This window comes from Vombatus ursinus, unplaced genomic scaffold (genome assembly GCF_900497805.2).
Source record: "Vombatus ursinus unplaced genomic scaffold, bare-nosed wombat genome assembly UNPS02014789.1, whole genome shotgun sequence".
Classification (NCBI taxonomy): domain Eukaryota; kingdom Metazoa; phylum Chordata; class Mammalia; order Diprotodontia; family Vombatidae; genus Vombatus; species Vombatus ursinus.
In genome coordinates this window covers 25,054,591-25,076,201 of record NW_020954567.1, presented here as the reverse complement: position 1 = coordinate 25,076,201, position 21,611 = coordinate 25,054,591, and positions in this window count along the sequence as shown.

The window sequence follows — 21,611 nt, the reverse complement described above, 5'->3', positions numbered from 1 at the left end:
AGCAGAATCTCATAGACTGCCATTTTTGTTCTTCTAATACATTTTCTTCTCTCTCTTTTTTGTGTGTCTGTTTCTTTCTCTGTTCTGTGTCCCTCTTCTCCCTCCCCTTCCTCTTTTGAAAGGTAAAGAGACTGGGAGGTGTGCAAGGTAGAAGTTGGCAGTTTCTGGAATAAATAACTATCTGCGAACCAATGAAACACTTTCAGGACCTGGCATCTCATTCATACAGGAATGGGAAAACCCCACAATTCTCCCAAAGTTGTAATTTTACTTTCCCTGCAGGGGAAAAAAACAAAGGGCTCTGGACTAAGTAAGAAGTACCTACTTACCTTGAGCATCTCCACCTTGGGATGGAGGGGTGAGAGGTGAGTAGGAAAAACAACAAAGTTTAGAGCCTGAGACACAGAGAGAAAACTATCTGTAGATTCTTGGAGCTGCGAATTGTAGAGAGAGAAAGGCCAGCCTGCCTGCCTCACACTGCCAGGGGGCGAGGACCAGAAGGAGGCGTCTGAGAAGGCGGCGCTTGTTGGAGGAAGTTTACATTTTAATTGAAGAAACAGGGGAGAAAACTCAAAGCCCAATACTGGGTCGCATCCACACACCTAAAAGCCACCAGTCTCCAGTTGCTTGGCTGCTGTTGGGTGTGTGGCGGTGACCTAAGGGGAACGGCTTGCCCAGTGGGAGCAGCCTGTCCCGCCCCCGGGTGGGGTGAAAGCTTGGGAAGCAGCAGCGAGTCGCGAGTCCCGAGCAGAGGGAGATCGTCCTCAGCAGCCTCCCGGGCCGTCCCAGCAGCAACAACTCCAGAAGCGGCAGCCTCAGCACCATGGGCGTATCTGCTTCCAGCCAGCTGGATGAGAGCAAATGCACTTATATCCAAGGTACTCTCCAAGAGACTCTTTCCCCTGGAGGGCAGCGCTTCCTAGGTTCTTACTCCCGAGCCAGCTCCTTGTGCTCCTGACCCATCTGGGTTAAGTCCCAGCCCCAGGAGTCTGGGGCAGGACTCAGGGATAGGGCGCTGCCTCTGGAATCCCTCACCCCAGCTTGGCATCAGGATCTCCCCACCTGGCGTTCTCAACTTTTTTTCCCCCGTCTGGGGATCCTTGGGTGTGTGGGGACGTCAGATCGGCCCTGATCCCAGGTGGAGCCAGAGGTGTTACCCAAGGTCTTTCTTGAATTCCCCTATCGGGATCATAGAAGTCTGAGCTGGAGGCGTAAAGAGAGAGAAATGGAGATGTTATGGGTAGCGATAGGCGACTATTTTAAGGGAGAAAAGTTGCAAGGGGAGCCGAAGGTGGGAGGTAGCGACTGCCTCTGCCCCTTGCCCCCTGCCCTGCCCCCTGCCCTAGAAGCTCGGTGTCTTGCGCTCTTCTCTAAGAGCCATCTCTCTGGTCCCCCAGCACTGCCGGACGTGTCCTGGCTCCGAGACAGGTCGATCCTGCTTGTTTTGGCAGGGAGAGAGCAGGGGAGTACCGTTTTGCCTCCAAGAAGTTCTCGGGAATCCTCAGCATAAAAACAGTATTCCCTTCTCTACGACGTGGGATTGATGGTCGTTTTTCTATTGGCGCTGATGGATTTATTTCCTCAGAGGTAGAAAAAAGACGTCTTTACTTTCCCAGGTTTGAAAGGTTCCTTTCCTTGCGCCACAAGGAAGGAAAGCAGAAGAGCAACAGTCTCCTATTTTGCAACCGTTGCAATAGTTTATAGATAAGGAGAAGCTGTTTTGTGAGGATTTTGTAAACCCTGGACACGAGAAGGTGGTTCTGGAAAGATTTTGGTACAGTAACAAACCCGAGCAGAAACGTTTCATCTGACAGAAGTCACCCCTGTTCCGCTTCCTAGGTATTCTAGGTATCGTCAGAACTTTGGGTATAGCATCCTCAAAAGCAGGGGATAGCTCTCTCAGGAGAGCCAAGGATGCCAAGTCTTAAGTAAACACATCTTCTTCGTGTTAAAACTGAAGCTAATATTTCTGGTCTCAGAAATGTCTTCTGTCAAGTGAGAGTAAGAAAACAAACATTAAACCCTGTAATTTACTCTAGACCTCTTTAGGAAAAGCCTGAATTATGACTGATTCTTATTTCTGACACTTTACCCTGTCTTTCAGAAAAAAGACTTTTACATCTCTTAAGAGGAAAATGTTTGGTTTGTTCTTTTACCGTATTCATTTTGGAGCATAGCACTATTAAGAGTCTTTGGACAAGGTCAATCCAGAACACTTTAAGGAAGGTCAGTCAGTAAACATTTATTAAGCACCTACTATGTGTCAAGTGTTGTACTAAGTGCTGGGGATACAGAAAGAGGCAAAAGACAGTCCTTTCCCTCTAAGAGCTCACAATCTAATGAAGGACCAAGATAGTTTTTTTTAAGCTCAGAAACCAATTCAACAACCATTTATTAAGAGCATTCTGTGTGCAAAGCACTGTAAGTGCACAGAAGGGGGACCACTGTTATGTTGTGCTTTTAGAGGAATGAAAGGGAGCATAGATAATACAGTCTGACAAGAGCATAAGACCTGGCCTTTCCTTGAAAACATTAATTTCAAACAATTGCTTATAAGAAGGGGAAAATGAGTGATTTATATAAACAAAAGAAATAGAACAATCATAATGTTGTTAGGAAGGGGGGGTGGACAGAGATATAAATCAAAACAGTGAGGAGAGGCTAATGTTTATTTGTTAGGAAAATTATATCGTGGCTTTAAATTTTGGAAGAATATCTCAGGAAAGATTAGATGTACCTATGACTAGAATAGTTGATATTTACATAATACTTGACATTTTCATTCATTTTTCAATCCCAATTGGTGTCTTTGTGACACCATTTTGGGTTTTATTGGCAGAAATTCTGAAGTGATATACCATTTCCTTCTTCAGCTCATTTTACAGATGAGAAACTGAGGCAAACAGGGTTAAGTAACTTGCCCAAGGTTACACAACTAGTAAATGTCTGAGGCCAGATTTGAACTTAGGAAGAGGACTCCAGGCCTAGCACTCTATTCACTGTTCCTACTCTACAAATGAGGAAACTGAGACTCAGATATTAAATGACTAGCACAAAGTTATGCTACTAGTGTCTCAGGTTAGAGATGGACCCAGGTCTGCCTTAATTCAAGTCCAGGATGTTATCTACCCACCATATTATAATTGCTATTTAAAGTTCAGGATTGTTAGTGGGAAAGAGTAGTGGTCTTTGAGTCACAGGGTGTTGGGTTCAAATGTCAGCTCTGACACTTCGTAACTGTGTGACCCTGGGCAAAGTACTTCATCTTCCTCAGTTTTCTGATTTATGAAATGGGGATAATGATACTTGCTATCCACTGTACATAGTTGCCATGAGAAAAGTATGCCATAAACCTCAAAGTGCTACATAAAAGTGAGCTATTATTGGCAGGCAGCTATGGTTCACTGAAAAGAATGCTGAATTCACTTTCTGCTACTTGTTAGCTAACACACTTAATATTTTTGAGCATTAGTTTCTTCATCCATAGAATGGAATTGTTTAGATAATAAAATGAGATAATATAGAAAATATGCTTTGTAGATTGTAAAGTATTCCCTAAATGTCAGTTGTTATTATTTACTTGAAGTAGAGTTGACACTCTGCAAAGTTAGCTGTTGCCAGGACACTGTACACATTTTGTAGTTGTTGTTCGATTGTGTCTGACTCTTCGTGACCCTGTGGACCATAGCACATCAATACTGTCCTTGGGGTTTTCTTGGTAAAGATACCGGAGTGGTTTGCCATTTCCTTCTCCAATGGATTAAGGCAAACAGAAGTTAAGTGACTTGCCCAGGGTCACACAAATGGTAAGTGTCTTTGAACTCAGATCTTTCTGACTCCAGGCCCAGTGCTCTATCCACTCCACTGCACACATGACTATTGTCAAAATATGAGGCCCCTTATATAAAATTAATATAATTATATACTCTAAAAGCACAATATTGTGCTGTGCATACACAAATACCATATGCTTGTTGACTCACACAGTGGTTAAGGTCCCCGGTCCCATCCCATTTGTCCCAAGACTCTTTATTGGGTAGATCTTTTGCAAAGGTATGCACAGGAGAGGAGAAGGGAAGAGAAAGACCGAATGCCAAAGGAGAAAATGAATTGCTACTTCATATGAGACTATTGGTCTTTCACTCCCCTTCCACTGAAAAAGGAAAGCGTCATAAAAAAAAGTTTGATATGGTTTATGAATGGCACATAAATTAATGAGTATCACAGGATTGTACATTCATTTATGTTTCTGAATCTGCCAGCTCCCTCCTTGTATAGGGCACCTGGTGGGCATATGAAAGTTTAGTTTAACTGTTGACAGAACAGTTTATAGGATGATGGATGGTCTAAGGCAAAGCTTAAGTACACATCTATGAATGTTTTCCCTTGACAAAGCTGCCAATGAGGTCCTTGATTTGAAAGGCAGTGTCATGGCAATGAGCTAGAGTTGGAATTAAAAATACCAGCTCGGCCACTTGTCACCTGTGTAACCTTGGGTAAGTCACTTTCATTTCTCTGGTCCTACTTTTCTTCCTAATAAAATGAAGGGGTAACCACTGGATTTTCTTTCTAGATCTCTGTCACTGAGGTGATAACCTTTCTCTAATGTAGGAATAAAATTGAATGAGTCTTCTCCACATGAAAAAAATGATTAGTTTCATGTGTTTGAATGAGGGTAAATAGCTTTATTTCCTCATTCTATAAATGTCTAATGCTTGTAGACTTTCTCAGTGATATAGATACATAAGAATTGAGGAGGGGGCTGTGGGATTTCAGCTATATGTATCTGTATATTTGAATCATTTTTTTTTTGCTCTTGGTTAAGTAATTGCTTTTTTCATTCTATCTGCCTGTTCTTCTTTTGTTGTTCAGTCATTTTTCATTTGTGTCTGCCTCTTTGTGATGACCCCATTTGGGTTTTTTTTTGGCAGAGATACTGGAGTAGTTTGCCATTTCCTTCTCCAGTTCATTTTACAGATGAGGAAACTGAGGCATACAGGGTTAAGTTACTTGTCCAGGGTCACACAGCTAGTAAGTTTCTGAGGTCAGATTTAAATTCAGGAAGATGAATTTTCCTGACTCCAGACCTGGCATTCTATCCACTGTGCCCACTAGTTGCCCATGGCCTATTCTAAATCTTTGTAATAATTAGGAGCTGCCACATATGGATGTTAGGATACTTCATCTTATCCCAAGATCTCTCAAATTCCTGTGTAAAAATGGGACTTAGAAATGTGAAGTTTTGTTATCAGTCCTTTTCTTTTCTTCTTTTTTTTTTTTTTTTTTTTGCTTTTTGGTGAGGTTATTGGGTTTAAATGACTTGCCCAGGGTCACATAGCTAGTAAGTGTTAAATGTCTGAGGCTAGATTTGAACTCAGGTCCTCCTGACTCCAAGGCAGAGCTCTATTCACTGTCTCAGTTCTTTTCTAAGAGATGTATTCGCAGTCCCCTCCACTCCAATTTCTCTGAATGGAAGGGATCTTCTCCAGTCCCTCATTGATCTTTTCCAAATCGTTTTTCGTAACTTCCTTTGTGGTTACTGTCATGGAACAAGTCTTAAGAGTAATCACACAGGGATAATTTCAATTTTTGGGTCTTCGAGGCCATTTTTAGCATCAGCACATCAGAACCTCTTTAACAGAAGACAAGTTACATGATGCACTGTGGTTGGTCTATGGCATTTTCTTCTGTGCAGAATCACTTTTGCAAAAATGTTGCAGAGGCCAGGTCAGCAGCAACAACAGTCAGTTTTTTTTTTATTTTGGGAGCTGCCTAAAACCATATGGTAGTTTCTAAAAGAATCACTTTCCTGTGTTAGCAATACTCTTATTTCCTTTTTTTGTTGGCACTGTATTTTTTTAAATGAAACAGAAAGGAAATAAAATTACCAACCGCTCTTGAATAATTCAAGTACAGGGTCAGAAAATGCTGATGTATTAATGTTGCAGTTCAGTCCTATGTGGAATGTACCTTGGGGGAGGACAGCCACCAATTGCCAAGTATCCGGCAAAGCTTCTAGACTGGGTGGCAGAAACTGACAAAAAAAATGTTGGCACCTGTTCCTAGCTCTGCCATGGATTAGTGTTTATCTTGGAGAAGTCATTTTACTCTTTGGTAGCTCCATTTCCTCATCTGAAGTTCAATTCAGTTGAATGTAATGATCAATTATTACATTTTAAGTACAGGGGATAAAAAGATGAAAACAAATTACATCATCCCTACCCTTAAGTAGTTGGGGTAATTCAACATATGAACAATTAAGTTAATTAATAATTAACTCTTGGGTAGCTAGGTGGTACAGTGGATAGAGTGTTAGGCCTGGAGTCAGGAAGACTCATCTTCCTCAGTTCAAATCTGGCCTCAGGCACTTACTAGCTGTGTGACCTTGGGAAAGTCACTTAACCCTGTGTGCCTCAGTTTCCTCATCTGTAAAATGAACTGGCAAAAGAAACGGCAAACCATTCCAGTATCTTTGCAAGAAAACTACAAATGGAGTCATAAAGAGTCAGACATGACCGAAAAACAACTGAACAACAACAACAACAAAATAATTAACTCACATTTATAACTCCTAGTAAGAATTTACAAAGCACTTTCCTCATATCAACCGAATAGGGAAAGTTTATCAAGGATTATTCTACTAGTTTTAAAGATGGGGGCACTGACTTGCCCAAGTTCATAAAGTTAGCACAGTGCCTGATTGCATAATAAGCCCTACATAAATGTTAGCTATTGTTATTATGAAATAATATTTCATATTATCATAATATCATAACATATCATATCATAAGATCATAATATCATATATTTCAAAATAATAAAAATAATATGAGATAATATTTGTAAAGCATTTTGCAAACATGAAAGTACTATATAAATGCTAGGTGTTATCTGAGCCACACAGCATATGTGTCTAGTAGGGCAAGTTACTTCACTGCTGTCTGCCTCAGTTTCCCCATCTGTAAAATGGGGATAATAATAGCACCCACTTCCCAGGGTTGTTGGGAGGATCAAATGAGATAATATTTGTAAAATTCTTTGCAAACATGAACGTGTTATATAAATGCTAGCTATTGTCTGAGCTCCATAGTATGCCTATTTAATAGGCACTCGGCAAAGTTGCTGCCCTCAAGAAGCTTATATTCAAAAGGTGAGAAGTTTTTACTTTTAGGATACTAGGGAAAGAGCCAATATTGCGAGAATGAAGTACAGTAGTCCTGTCTGGGGCACTGACACTACTGTGATGGGGCTGAGTCCTTTGAAGTCAGAGGACCTGAGTTCAAATCTTATCTCTGCTTCTTATTACTCTATGACCCTGGGCAAAACACTAACTTCTGTGGGCCTTATATGTAAAATGAGGGAATCCCTTCCAGCTCCAGCTGTATGACTCTGTGATCCAAACAGTTAGCCCAGTCTGAACGCCTACATCTGAGGGAGGGGAAAATTAGGATCTGAAGAATCAGAAGTAGAAAGCACAGGATCTGGAATCAGAAGAGAGGTCCAAATCCCAGCATCCTCTTACAAGCTGGGCAATGTTGGGCAAATCGTGTGACTTCTCTGGCCTCAGTTTCCTTATCTGTAAAGTTAGGGGTCATATTCGATGACTTCTGTGGGCCTTTTCAGTTCTCCATTTAGGTTCCTGAGATTTCCCCAGAATGTGTACGTGCTTATAGATTTGGGAGGTTTGTTCTAACTGCCATGGGGAGGGCCTCCTCTGCCAGGCTGGGATAGTCCTGAAGCTTGGAATTGCCCAAGACCCAGTGGAAGTGTGAAGTAGGAAAGAGAGGGGAAATGAGAAGGCTCACTTGAGCTGATAAACAAATATATACCGTTAAATATAATATAATTAAATACATATAATATATATTACTAAATGTTGTTGTTGTTGTTGTTCAGTGATTTCAGTCATGCCCGACTCTTCGTGACCCTATATGGGGTTTTCTTGGCAAAGATACTGGATTAGTTTGCCATTTCCTTATCCAGTTCATTTTACAGATGTGGAAACTGAGACACACAAGGTTAAGTGACTTTCCCAGGGACACACAGCCAGTAAGTGTCTGAGGCCAGTTTTGAATTTAGAAAGAGGAGTTTTCCTGATTCCAGGCGTGAAACTCTATTCACTGTGCCACTTAGTTGCCCCCATAATATAAATATACACACATATAAATAAAATACATACATATACACATATTATATATCTGCATCTATACCACATATTATATATATGCATATAACTATACTAAGACTTTTGAAACATCCTGTATTGATTTCTAACTTGCTATTTTCATTCTTGCTATATCTTTGTGCATAAGGAGATACTAATGAAGCCAATGGAAATTTGGAATGTGGAGCACTCTTGAAGGGTGGTAACTGCTATAGTGAAGAAGTATTTAGAGTGAATTCTGTTTTCATGTACATGACAATGTAGTATAATGGTTAGAAAGCTGTCTGGAAGCCAAGGCAATCCGGGTTCAAGACCTGCCTTAGACATACTAGTAGTGTGACCCTAAGCAAATCATTTAACCTCTCAGTTCTCTAGGTCAGTGGTGTCAAATTCAAATAGAAACCCTCGCCAGTAAACCCTGTGTAAGGATCCCTGCTGGCCACATATTGACTTAAAAAACTACATATTAACATTATCTGTGTTCTATTATATTTTTGTGTGACCCTGTGCAACTCATTTAATCCCTATTTTCCTCAGTTCCTCATCTGTAAAATGGGGACACACTAGAGAAGGAAATGGCAAACCACTCCAGTCTCTTTGCCAAGAAAATCCCATGGACAAAGTCCATGGGATCGCATAGAGGCAGGCATGATTGAATGACTGAACAATAATGTTGTATTTTTTATTTATTTTGTTAAATATTTCCCAATTATGTTTTAATCTAGTTCTGGAGCTTCAGACTACATGTTTGACCCCTCTCCTCTAGGTAACTCTAGGATTACAAATTGTAGACAAAGTGTAGACCTCCAATGGTAGAGGGAATTTCTTCACCCTGAGAATTCCCTATTTCTTTGTATCACAGCTCTAGCCTTCTATCCCTTTAGGTGAGTGTCTTTCAAGGAAACCTAACAATTCTTGGATAGAGTTACCAAGGACATCTCAATACCTACTTATTTAGTCTTCTTGCCTTAATGAAAGGAGAGTATCCTGAAGAAATTTATAAAGGGGATAGAAATGCCAGGCTGTATGGGATGGGACTCAGTCCCAACTAGTGGGTCCCGGTGCCAACCTTGATAAATTCCTTGGACAGACATAGAAAGTTAGTTCATGACTAACCAATGGAAGCAGTTAAGAAGGCCAAATTGCATAAATCCAGAGAATGATTAATACTGTGGAGACTGTCAGACTGACAGCACTGATTCATTTGCTATAGACCAGGAAACAGACTTTAATTTTCTTCCATTGAAAACTTTGGGAAGGTGTAAATTGGATGATCTAAAGATGTAAAGGGCAACATTCTTCTGACAGCTCCTATATTTGAGCCAAGCCGATGGAAGTATTTTCTTCTAAATCTAATTTTAAAAGTTGCTGTATGATAATTACATAGACAGAATGCTGCTGTCATTTCATTCTCCAGCTTGGAAATTTAAATTCGTTGCCAGTGAAACTGGCAAAATAAAAAACAAACAAAAGTAGCAAGCAAATAAATAATAGTATGCAAAGGCACATGGTGCATGTGACATAGTAGAAGCACAATAGTGTTGTCATCTATTATTATATTCTCATAAATAATACTTAACTTGAGAATGGGGGGAGGGGTTGAAGTCTATTGTGTGGAAGAGGAGAGATATACAAAGAGATAACGTATCTGCTACACTTTGATTAAAACATATGAGTTATAAGCAGGCCATAGTAACTAAAATTTTAATAGTTCATGGATGACCTTCCAAATTTCAACACACACACACACACACACATTCAACACACACACATACACATGACTCTAAATGCAATGCAAATTTTTCTCTTTTGAAAATGGAAAATTCAGTTTAACAAGAGACAGGCAAGTTCCTGCCAATAAGAAAAATTCATGCCAACTTTAGAAAGTGTTCTCTGCACTGTGTATCACTGTGTATTCTTTTCTTTAGGGGAGAGAATGGTGAGGGTAGGAGGGGGGTTAAAGTAACAAAAACAGGGTCTTTAATACATTTTTTCAAATTTGTAGGTCTTCAGTCCAGAAAAAGACATTAAAAGATTTTTTTTTTTTGGAAAGCTACAATGTGAATTTCCGTGCCCAGGGAGACCCCAGATGTTTAAAAAAAAACAAAAACAAGCAGTGGTTTGAAGGAAATTTGAAGAGTTGTAACAATGTTGCATCTGGTGCCAGGTTAGGAAGATGGTCCATCATGCCAATGAGATTGTACAGGGATGACCCTGTGTCAAAAAGATGGGCCTTTGGTCTCTTCTTCCCCTTCCTTTTCTTCTTTTGGTTGAAAAAACTCCAACTCCCTAGCCATCCCTCTTTAGGTTATATATTCTGTTAATTTGCTTGGTCTGAAGAGCTTTAGATTGGGGCAGCTAGGTGGCACAGTGGATAGAGCACATCAAACACTTGACACTTACTAGCTGTGTGACCCTGGGCAAGTCACTTAACCCCAATTGCCTAAAAATTAAAAAATAATAATAATAATAATAAAGAGCTTTAGAGGTCTGTCTCCCTAGATTTGACTTCCTTGGTCCTGGAAGAACCTGTGTCCATCACTCCTCATTTAGTATTTATAGCTCCTGGTCCCCCTTCTCTCCCTTTTCTTTCTCAACTAACTTTTCCTGTATACACATCTAGGGGCACAAGATATAAGAGATTTAAGGTGTTAAAGGAATGCTGGGAAAATGAACTGTCATACGAGATGTTTTTGCCTTTATTGTTTAACCCATTCATGTTTCTAACAGTGAGAATTTCAGTAGTAGGGTTAAGAAGAAGGATTTTTGAGGGGTTAACCCCTACAAATTCCTTTCCTTAGGGAGCAGCCTTGGTTTGTAGGAATGGTTTTGCGGCCATGCCTTCCATGTCAAGTAGAATAATGGGCAAAGAGACAGCATGGTCATGGCAGGTCTATCCAATTTCACTTTTTCACCTTGCTAGAGCAGCTTTCATATGCCTACATTTCCCTTCCTCTCAAAGAGACAGAACTTTCAGTCCTCCCCTGGTTTGGTGCCAGGCCCAGGCACGGTTTCCCCAAGAGACGTGCCTATACCTCTTTGTTCAGTGTCTTTATCCTTGATATAGGCCTAGCTTTGTATAAAGCTTTCTGGCTAATCAGTTGGGGAATGGCCAACTGAGCTGTGGGCACCTGAATTTAATATAATATTACTGTGCTATGAGAAACCATGAATCTGATGAATACAGAAATGCATAGGAGAACTTATATGGAGTAATACCAAGTGAAGTAAGCAGAACCAGGAAAACAACCTACACCATGAATACAGTAACAACAGTAACAAAGCAATTGAAATTTAATGCTGTGAAATTTTAATAGTCAAACTTGGTCACCAAAGAAAAGATGTGAGAAAGCCCTTTTCCTCGTTTTCTTGCCTTCCCTCTGAGATTACTTCCAAATTATCCAGAATATGTCTTACATATACATAGTTGTCTGTATGTTGTCTCCTCCATTAGACTGTGAGATACTTGAGAGAAGGGATTGTGCTTTTTTTTTTCCTTTCTTTGTGTCCCCAATGCTTATCAGTTCCTGGCACATAGTAGGCACTTAATAAATGCTTCTTGATTTGACTCGACGCCTCTTCTGCTTTTTTACAGAGGTGGGGAGGAGGGATTTGGTATGGAACACTACATGTAATGTAGTACTTTTTCTAAATGTTGTTTAGTTTTGCTGAACTGTTCTTTTCTTCTCTCTTTTTTTCTTTTTTTGTTATAAATGATGGCTCTATGGAAAATGGGAGAGGGCTACATTGAGAAATATGGGTGTTGTAAAAACAAAAGATATCCATAAAATTAATTTCAAAAAAGCTACTTAGGTATACAGTGTACAGTAAAACAGGATCTGGATACTCAAGTGAATTTAGATCAAAAGCACTAAACTTATTTTATTCCTCCTGATTTGGAATTCAAATTCACCAGTCTACATCTCATGATGGAAGAAAAAAATATATAATTATGGAATCTTGGACTTGGAAGGAATCATAGAGATCATCTAGAATAACCTTCCACTGGATTGGGGAACAAATCAATAACATCTAAACAGGCTTTGTATGAACATTCCACTACTTTGTGAAATAGCCCGTTTCATTTTTAAAAATAGCTCTTCTCTTTTTCAAGGTACAGTCTGTCTAATTGTTGCTCTTATCCACTAGTTTGTGTTCTGCCTTTTGGATCCGGTAGAATGCCTAATCAATACCTTTTCCCCATGGACAACCCTTCAGATATTTGAAAATGTCTCTGTGTAGTGTTCTCCAGCTAACTATTCCTAGATTCTGCAATCCATATTCATATGATATAGACATAAGAACCTTCATGATCCTTCCTATCAACTGTTGCCCTCCTCTGGACCCGTGCTAGGTTGTCAGTGTTCCTCTTAAACTGAACCGAATAGAACTGAAACCAATGTCTTCAAAGTCATCTTACCACCTTTAGGGTTCACCTCAATTCAACAAGCATTTATTCAGCACCTACCATACATACAACATTGTGCTAAGTGCCAAGGAAACAAAAACAAAACAAAAAATAGTCCCTTAACTTTAAATATCTAATCTACTGAGGCTTCAACATTTAAAGAGATAAATAAATAAAATATAGTTTGAGGATGGAGGGAGCACAATCAATCAACCAACCAGCATCTATTAAGTGACAACTATGGCACCATCTTAGGTTGAGGAGGAGGGATACAAAAAGGACAAAGACAACAGTGAAATAGCCCTTGCTCTCAAGGAACATGTATTCTGTCACTATCACATGAATGTAAGTATTTACATGTATATGTGTATATATGTATGTATGTGTGTATGCATGCACATACGTACAAAATACGCGTAATGTACATACACGTATTCTCAAAGTTATTTTTGGGCGAAGGGTACGAGCAGTTGGAGAGATCAGTAAAGGTATCGCAAAGATGATGAAACCAGAGTTGAGTCAAGAAGAAATGTAAGAATTCTAAGAGGAATCTGTGCAAAAAACAGAGGTAGGAAAAAGGATGCCAGTTAGATCAGAGAATAACAAATAGGTCACTTTGACTGGAATGAAGAATGTATGAAGAAGAGTCATGTAAAACATTTCTGGAAAGGTAAACCGCAGCAAGATTGTGAAGGATTTTAAATGCCAGGATGAGGAATATGTATCATATCTGATAGACAGTAGTGAGCCAATGAATATTTTAGAGCAGGGGAGTGACATGGTCAGACCTATGCTTTTAGAAAGATCATTTCTGGCAGTTTTGTGGATATTGGATTGGAGGGAGGAGAGAATCTAGGAGCGTAATTATATGGCTATTATAATACTTCAGATAAGAGGAAATGGCTTGAGTTAGGATGGTAGTCATATGAGTGTGTGGAAGGGAATATATGTAAACTGTGTGGGTGAAATAGAGTTGACAAGATGTGTCAACAAGTTGGATAGACAGAGGGAGAGAGACACATGGGAAGATGTTAAGTGTGACTCTGAGGCTGTAAAACTGAATGGAAGGGTTATGGTATCTTCAACAGAAACTGGAAAGTCTTTAAGAGGCAGGGAGGGGAATAAACATTTTTATTTCACCTACTGGACATCGTCCAGTAGGACGATGGAAAGGTCAAGGGCTGAGGCCCATTTCTCATGGGCCATATGACCTCAAGAGTAGAAGAAAATCCTAAGGTCCTTCCCCTTACTGCATTGCGTCTCAGTGGACATCATGGGCTAAGGGAGTCACTGGCTAAAGCCAACAGACCCGGCCAAAACTGATGTGGCAGCTGTTTGACGATGTCTACAGTTCTAGTTACTTAGCCAATAGAAAAGGGCTTCTCCCAAACACATAGTTAACCAACCAAAACCAAGTAGGACTTAAAGAAGATTTAGGGTAAAGATAGTCAGCTGTGTTTTGAGATTAACAATGGCAGTCTTTTCTTTTATTATGCTTTTATTAGTACAGCCTAAAATTATAGTTTTCTTAGTAAATGCTTCTCAGCATTATCTCATTTTGCACTTGCAGTCAAATAAAACTCCCCATTATTTCAGCTGGTTGAAGTCATTTTGATTCTGTTGTACTGTCTGTTCGTCCAAGCTTTGCACCACTAAAATTTACAAGCTGATAAAAATATTGACCAAGACAAGGCTATGGACAGAGCCCTGTGGCACTCCTACAGACAATTAATGTTTAATATTAGCAGTGCACATCTATCGCTTGTCTGAAGGCTATCATGAGAGACCTGCTGAAATACCTCATTGAAATTAAGATATAGTATTTCTATGGAAATCTTCTGGCCTACCTGTCTAAGAGGTGTAAAAAAGTTAATAGGGTAATTTGGGAAGACTTATTTTTAGTGAACCTATGCTATTTCTTAGTTATCACTACTTTCTTTTTTAAAATACTTGAAAAGCATTTGGTTTTAGTAAACCAGTCTAACATTTTGGTGCAGACTGACATCAAGTTGGCTGATTATGGAGTTTATAGAATCAATTTCCCTCTTCATCCCCCTCTTCCTCTACGAAAATTGTCTTCAGTCTTCTGGCATTCTTCCCTAACACATATACTCTGGTGCTCTCTTCCATAGCCAGATCTGCTATATCTCTTCTTACGGTTCCAGGGGAGCACTTTGAGTGATTGGAGTATCTCTCCTGCACTACCACTGGCTCAAGCCAACCAGCTTTTTTTCCATTCATTTTTAGAGGGGCCAGTAACAAATACTCCAGTTACTTATAAACACTTAACATCAGGTAGCTTTTATGAAGCCGATATTTATCACAAAGATATATATCAGGAACAAATGTACAAATGTTACTCCCCAATACCTCTGGGGCATATTCTCTTCTACACTACCTCAGTCTCTGGGGAAGTAGACTCAAAACTAGCTCAGTTCCTACGTAACACTGGTTCTACCAAGTTCGTGTCCAGATGTGGCATGACTTCTAAATGAGTCCTTCCATTGGGTTAGGGTCGTGAAGATCACTCCTGAAGATAGCTTCTTGGGGCATCAATGCTGTACTGGTTCCAGAATCTGTTCTGGGTTCCTACTCCCCAATTTGTATGGATTATTCTCCTGACCTTTGAAATTCCTAAGGTCGGAGATTCTGTTCCCTTCATCTAGAATGGAAAAGAACAAATGGAAAGGTCAAGGGCTGAGGCCCATTTCTCATGGGCCATATGACCTCAGAGTAGAAGAAAATCCTAAGGTCCTTCCCCTTACTGCATTGCGTCTCAGTGGACATCATGGGCTAAGGGAGTCACTGGCTAAAGCCAACAGACCCGGCCAAAACTGATGTGGCAGCTGTTTGACGATGTCTACAGTTCTAGTTACTTAGCCAATAGAAAAGGGCTTCTCCCAAACACATAGTTAACCAACCAAAACCAATTATAGAATGTCCATACATCCTACACAGCTTCTGCAAGGCAGTTCACTTACATGTATGTCATCATTCTCCTAGAAGCAAACTCCTTAGCATCCGTACAGAGAGGTTCCATTAGCTGAACAAGCTGTTGTGGTCTGTACGAGCAGCAGACCACCACCCTCCATTATACTTCTGGTCCCCATAATTTCTCAAATGTTACCAAGACTGGTTTGTTACCTGGACCTATGTGTCAGTTCTCTCAGTGCCCTTCAATGCAATTTATCTGAAATGGAGATACAAATTCCTTTAAAGTATCTAGGTATACTCTTTTGACCACTCCTTCATTTTTTGTGAACTCTGTCATTAACATTTTGATACTCTTTTGGGGCAGCTAGGCGGCACAGTGGATAGACGACGACAACAACAACAACCCTTCTTTAGTCCTTCAGATACAGTTCAGTAAGCCCTTTTGTGATAATCTTTTTCACAGACCTCTGTGAAACCTCAAGGGCTTTTGTCTTTTTGACACTATGGTTAAAAGTAAAGGCCACTTTTTACTATGAAACCTTCTCTTGTTGTGACTTTGTGACCCCATTTGGAGTTTTCGTGGTAAAGATACTGGAGTGGTTTGTTTCTCCTCCATCTTCTCCAGCTCATTTTACAGATGAAGAAACTGAGGCAAATAGGGTTAAGTGATTTGCCCAGGGTCACACAGCTAGTATTTGAGGTCAGATTGCAACTCAGAAACCTTCTTATATCACCCCAAATACAGGTCTGGCTTGTTGCTTTATTTTGCCTATAATACTATGTATGCTGTACCACAGAGGAGATTTAAGGAATTTGAAAGGGACGGTAATTTTGATTATGTATAATTTTTTTGCTTTATATAATAACTTTAAAACTAATCCCTTGAATGCAATGCAACTCTACTGTAACTGGTAGCTAAACTTCTAGTGGTAAGCCTCTCTGGTCTTAGCTCAGCTATTTCTCAGATGACAGTGTACCAGAGACATTGTCAAAGTCTTACCAGGGTTTGTGCTCTGCTGGTAGCACCTTTAAGAAACTAGGAACACTCCACAGATCATAGGAGCATAGATTTAGATCTGGGAGGGTCCTTGGAGATTATCTAGCCCTAATCCCCCATTTTACAGAAGAAGAAACTGAGCCCTAAGGAAATTAAATGATTAGCCCAATGGCACACCAGGTAACAAGTTGAAAAACCAAGATTTGATTCCAGGACTCATTCAAACCGAGGTCCTTGAATCCAGTACTCTTTCCACTGCATCATGCTGCCTTTCAGATATGGCATAGTATCAGGACTGTAGTAGGGGACGATGTTTGTAGAAGACACTTGATGAATCTTGGTTTAAAGGAACTGAGCTAAAATGTCCTTTGAAAATCTGAACACATGAGAGAATTTTCTCCTTTGTCACATTGGTTTATTTAGATCTCTTTCCCTCTTCTTCCTCACTGGTAGCTTTTTTTCATTACATGGTGAGAATTTTATTCTTTAGCATCTCACATCTTTCCTAAACTACTTTCCCTGTAGAGTTTCTAGGCATAAATAAAATCCCATCTTTTCTCTTAAATTTCTAGGCCACTTCCTGAAATAAACATGTCCTAGATGATGTGTCTACTGTGGTCAGCATTCCCTTTTTTTCCTATTAAAATCTCTACAACAGCATGGTCACTTTCTCTTAAGATTAGTATCACTTCTGCATCACCATCCAGTTTCTTCTTGTTGGTCCAAATTAAATGTAGAATAGAAGCTCCTTCTCTTCTCTTCTGAGTGATGACGTCATCAGAAAGGCTTCCCTTTTCCTCTCACAGGAAAGTACCTGCTTGGTACTCGTTCTGTACCATATATTTTGGCTTTTCATAGTCTCTGCCTATATGACTTTATCTGGGTATTTTTCCCCTTCTCCTTCAAAATCAAATTTAAAGTCCTCTTTATCAAGCCCGTGAGGTCTCTGCCAAGCATATTCACAAGATCATAGATTTAGATCTTTTAGTTTGGCTCCTTCATTTTAGAGATGAGGAAACTGAGACCAAGAGATGTTAAATTACTTGCTCAGGGTCACACTGGTAGTGTTGGGAAAAAAATCTTAATACTATTATGTAGTCTTGATAGGCACCAATTTGCCAGAAACAATTTTCTTTAATTTAACATTAGTCTATATCTAAGCTATTTCTAGTTTGGAGAAAGATGTTGAATCTGGTATAGCTCCCCATGCTCTGATGTGACTATCTGCCCCAAGACAATTTCAGATAATATATTTAAGAATCTTGAATAAGAAAATGATATCTTAAAATATAACTTTGAGTATAGCATTTCATAAGAGCAACCAAATCACTATCCCATTCCTCCCAAGCATTCTCCTCAAGGAATCAATGGGGTTCCTCTCACAGATTGAAAAGGAGAATCCAAATTGAATTGGTGGGTTTTAGTGCTTTCAGCTCAGTGGGAGAGGGTACTTCCCATGGAGTAGAGCCTAGTTTAATCCCTTTCCAGAACAGAGGGACAACGTTGTCTTAGACGGGTATATATCTTGGTCTAGAAATGTTCTTATGTAAATAAGTTACTATTTTTTTTAAAGGATAATGACTTTTTTTCAACATTCACTTTTATAAGATTTTGAGTTCTAGTTTTTTTCTCCCTCTCTAACCCCTCCCCAAAACAGCAAGCAAACTGACATAGGCTATGCGTGTACAATCATATTAAACACATTTCCACGTTTGTCATGGTGTGACATGTTGTGAAAGAAGAATCAGAACAAAAGAGAAAAAATGCAAGAAAGGAAAAAAAGAAAATAATACGCTTTGATCTGTATTCAAACTCCATAGTTCTTTCTATGGATGTGGATAGCATTTTCCATCATGAGTCTTTTGGAACTGTCTTAGATCATTGTATTGCTGAGAAGAGCAAAGTTTATCAAAGTTAATCATCACACAATATTGCTGTTACTTTGTACAATGTTCTCCTGGTTCTGCTCACTTCACTCAGAATCAGTTCATGTAAGTCTTTCCAGGTTTTTCTGAAATCCTCCTGCTCATCATTTCTTATAGAACAGTAGCATTCTATTATATTCATATACCACAACTTGTTCAGCCATTCCCCAATTGATAGGCATCCCCTTAATTTCCCATTCTTTGCCTCTGTGAAAAGAGCTGCTATAAATGTTTTTGTACGTGTGGGTCCTTTTTCATTTTTTATGATTTCTTTGGGATGCAGAACTGGTAGTGGTACTGCTGGACCAAAGGGACAGTTTTATAGCCCTTCATGCATAGTTCCAAATTGGTCTCCAGAATGGTTGGATCAGTTCACAAGAGTTACTATTTGTTTTTGTTTTGTTTGTTTGTTATTTTGGTGAGGGCAATTGGGGGTAAGTGACTTGCCCAGGGTCATACAGCTAGCAAGTGTTATGTGTCTGAGATCGAATTTGAACTCGGGTTGTCCTGACTCCAGTGCCTGTGCTCTATCCACTGCACCACCTAGCTGCCCCCAAGAGTTACTATTTATGAAGAGTCTAGTTACTGTTCAATCCATTCACTTAATGAAAATCTCTTTTCCCATTTGTCCTTGTTTCTAGAACTTTCCTCTGCTCCCTTAATCAGAATTGGAATTGGGAGAATGACCATAATGGAGAGATGTGATGTTAAGGGTCAAAACCAGGTGGATAGGTCTTTTCTTTTCCTTTCTTCAGGGGAACTAACTAGAGTAGTAGAAGGACAGTAAGATTGTGGAAAAATGAAAAAATGCTGTTATCTTCGGGGTACGAGTAAGTGATATGGTCAGTAGTGCTTTAGATCGGTAGCATCCCAAACATGATGTGATCAGGAATGGTAGAAAATTAGTCATCATTTCTAGAAAGAAACCACTAAGGGCCACATCCAGGTGCCAAAGGTGGATTTCTATTTCATCCAGTATCAAGGGTTCTTAGCCTGAGGTCCATAAATAGATTTCAAAGGATCCATGAACTTGGATGGGGAAAAAATGATATTTTTATTTCATTATCACTGATTTGCTTTGTAAACTTATATATTTTCTTTTATGCATTTTAAAAACATTCTATAGACAAAGGGTACCATAGGCTTCACTAGGCTGGTAAAGGGATCCATGTCACAAAAACCCCTGATCTAGAGATTGGTTTGAAAGTGTTACTGGTTTACCCTTGAGAATTTGGAAGGAGTCAGTAAAAAGGTAAATGATAATTTTTGGGTCCTTAACACGAAAAGATCGAGAATTCTTCAGCCCTAATTTCTACCTAATAGACTCTACTTCTTTGGAGCTGATTACCACAAATAGAAATACATCCTAGAGATGGTAAAACCCACACACAAATAACATATGTGGAAGCATAATGTGAATACAACCAAGTAATTGGAATAACTACTCAAACATGAATATATGGTTGGTAATGTAGACATAAGCTTAGAGTTAGAATCAAATACCAAACTTTATTAGCAACATTAACAGAAGTGCCAAGTCTTTATAAAAAGATGAAAATGTATGAAAATTTATCTTGATTAAAATGATTAAATAGGTGAAGATCAATTCAAATATGCAGTTTTTAATGAAAGTAAACAAATGAGAATGTTATAAAAAGCAGGAGACCCAGGGATATAAACAGCTATTAGCTATGAGCTAAAAATTCATAACTGCTGGCTGAGGAAGTTTACAAAAATGTCTCAGAGAAAATGTAACAGAATCTTAAATGTTCAAAATCTCTTCTGTACTTGGAAAAATATATTTTATCGGTCTCAGAAGGCTGGAAGGATAATAAATCCAATTTGCTAGGATTTTGATAGTGGGGATAGATAGATGAGATAGTTTAGTCACTTTAAACCTGCTTTGAAAAAAAGCACTTTGTACACCCTAGTAAGTTATTCCTTAGAGGAATTTTTCTGTCTTTTAAAACTCAGATGGCACTGTACTTTTTAAAAATGGTATTTATCACATTCTATATTTTATTGTTTTCTAGCTCCCTTAATAGACTGTTAGCTCCTTGAAGGCAGAGACTAGTCTATACACCCATCTTTATATCCCTGCAATAGAGTACAGACTCAGTAAATATATTTTTTACTGTCCCATGACAAATCATTTAACTTCTGATGGCCTCAGTTTCCTTATCTGCAAAATGAGGTTAATAATAGCAACAACCTCCAAGGGTTGTTATGAAGATATAAGAGATAATATTTGCAGTTATTTGTAAACCTTAAAGTATTATAGAAATGCTAGCTATTATCATTATTATGATCCTTATATTTATGCTGTATATATTTTTATAGAGGCATCTAGTTGGCACAGTGGAAAGTATGCTAGGCCTTTAGGTAGGAAGACCTTAGTTCAAATCTAGTCTCAGACATTTAGGAGTTGTGTGACCCTGGGCAAGTCACTTAACTGTTGTTTGCCTCAGTTTCCTCAACTGTAAAATGAGGGTGATAATAGCACTTACCTCCTAGGATTGTTGTGGGGATCAAATGAGATAATATTTATAAGAAAGAGCTTAGTACAATGCCTGGCACATGGTAGAATAAATGCTTATTCCCATTCTTTTCCTGGTTACATATGTATATGTTATTTCCCCCAAAAGAATTGTATTTTTACCTCCAGTACTTAGTGCAGTGCCTGATATGTAGAAGATACTTAATGAATGCTTGTGACTGAGTCATTGATTTCTTACTGTATAATAATATCCCAGTCCCTTCAAATATAAGTTTTCTTTAGCAGTTCTCTAATGGTTGGATGGTTGTCCTATCCTTTTCTTTTACAAAGAATATTATGAATATTTTGTTTCATAAGAGGGCATGGAAATGAGGAAGCTGAGTCAGAGAGAGGTTAAGAGACTTACCCAGGGCTGTACTAGTGTTTCAGGCAGGATTCACACCTAGATCTTTCTGAATCTAGGTTCAGTGCTCCATTCACTACACTAGGCTGCCTCTTAAGCTTTTCATCTTAAATAAAAAATATTTCTTCTGAGGATATTGAAATACTCTGGTCACTCCTTGATAGATATTTGCTTTTTGATTCTAACTCTTTAAATAAGAAATTACTTGAGTTGTTGTCATAATTCCAAGGCTGCCCTCTCTGTAGACTTTATTTTTTTATTTTTATTTGGAAATTAACAAACA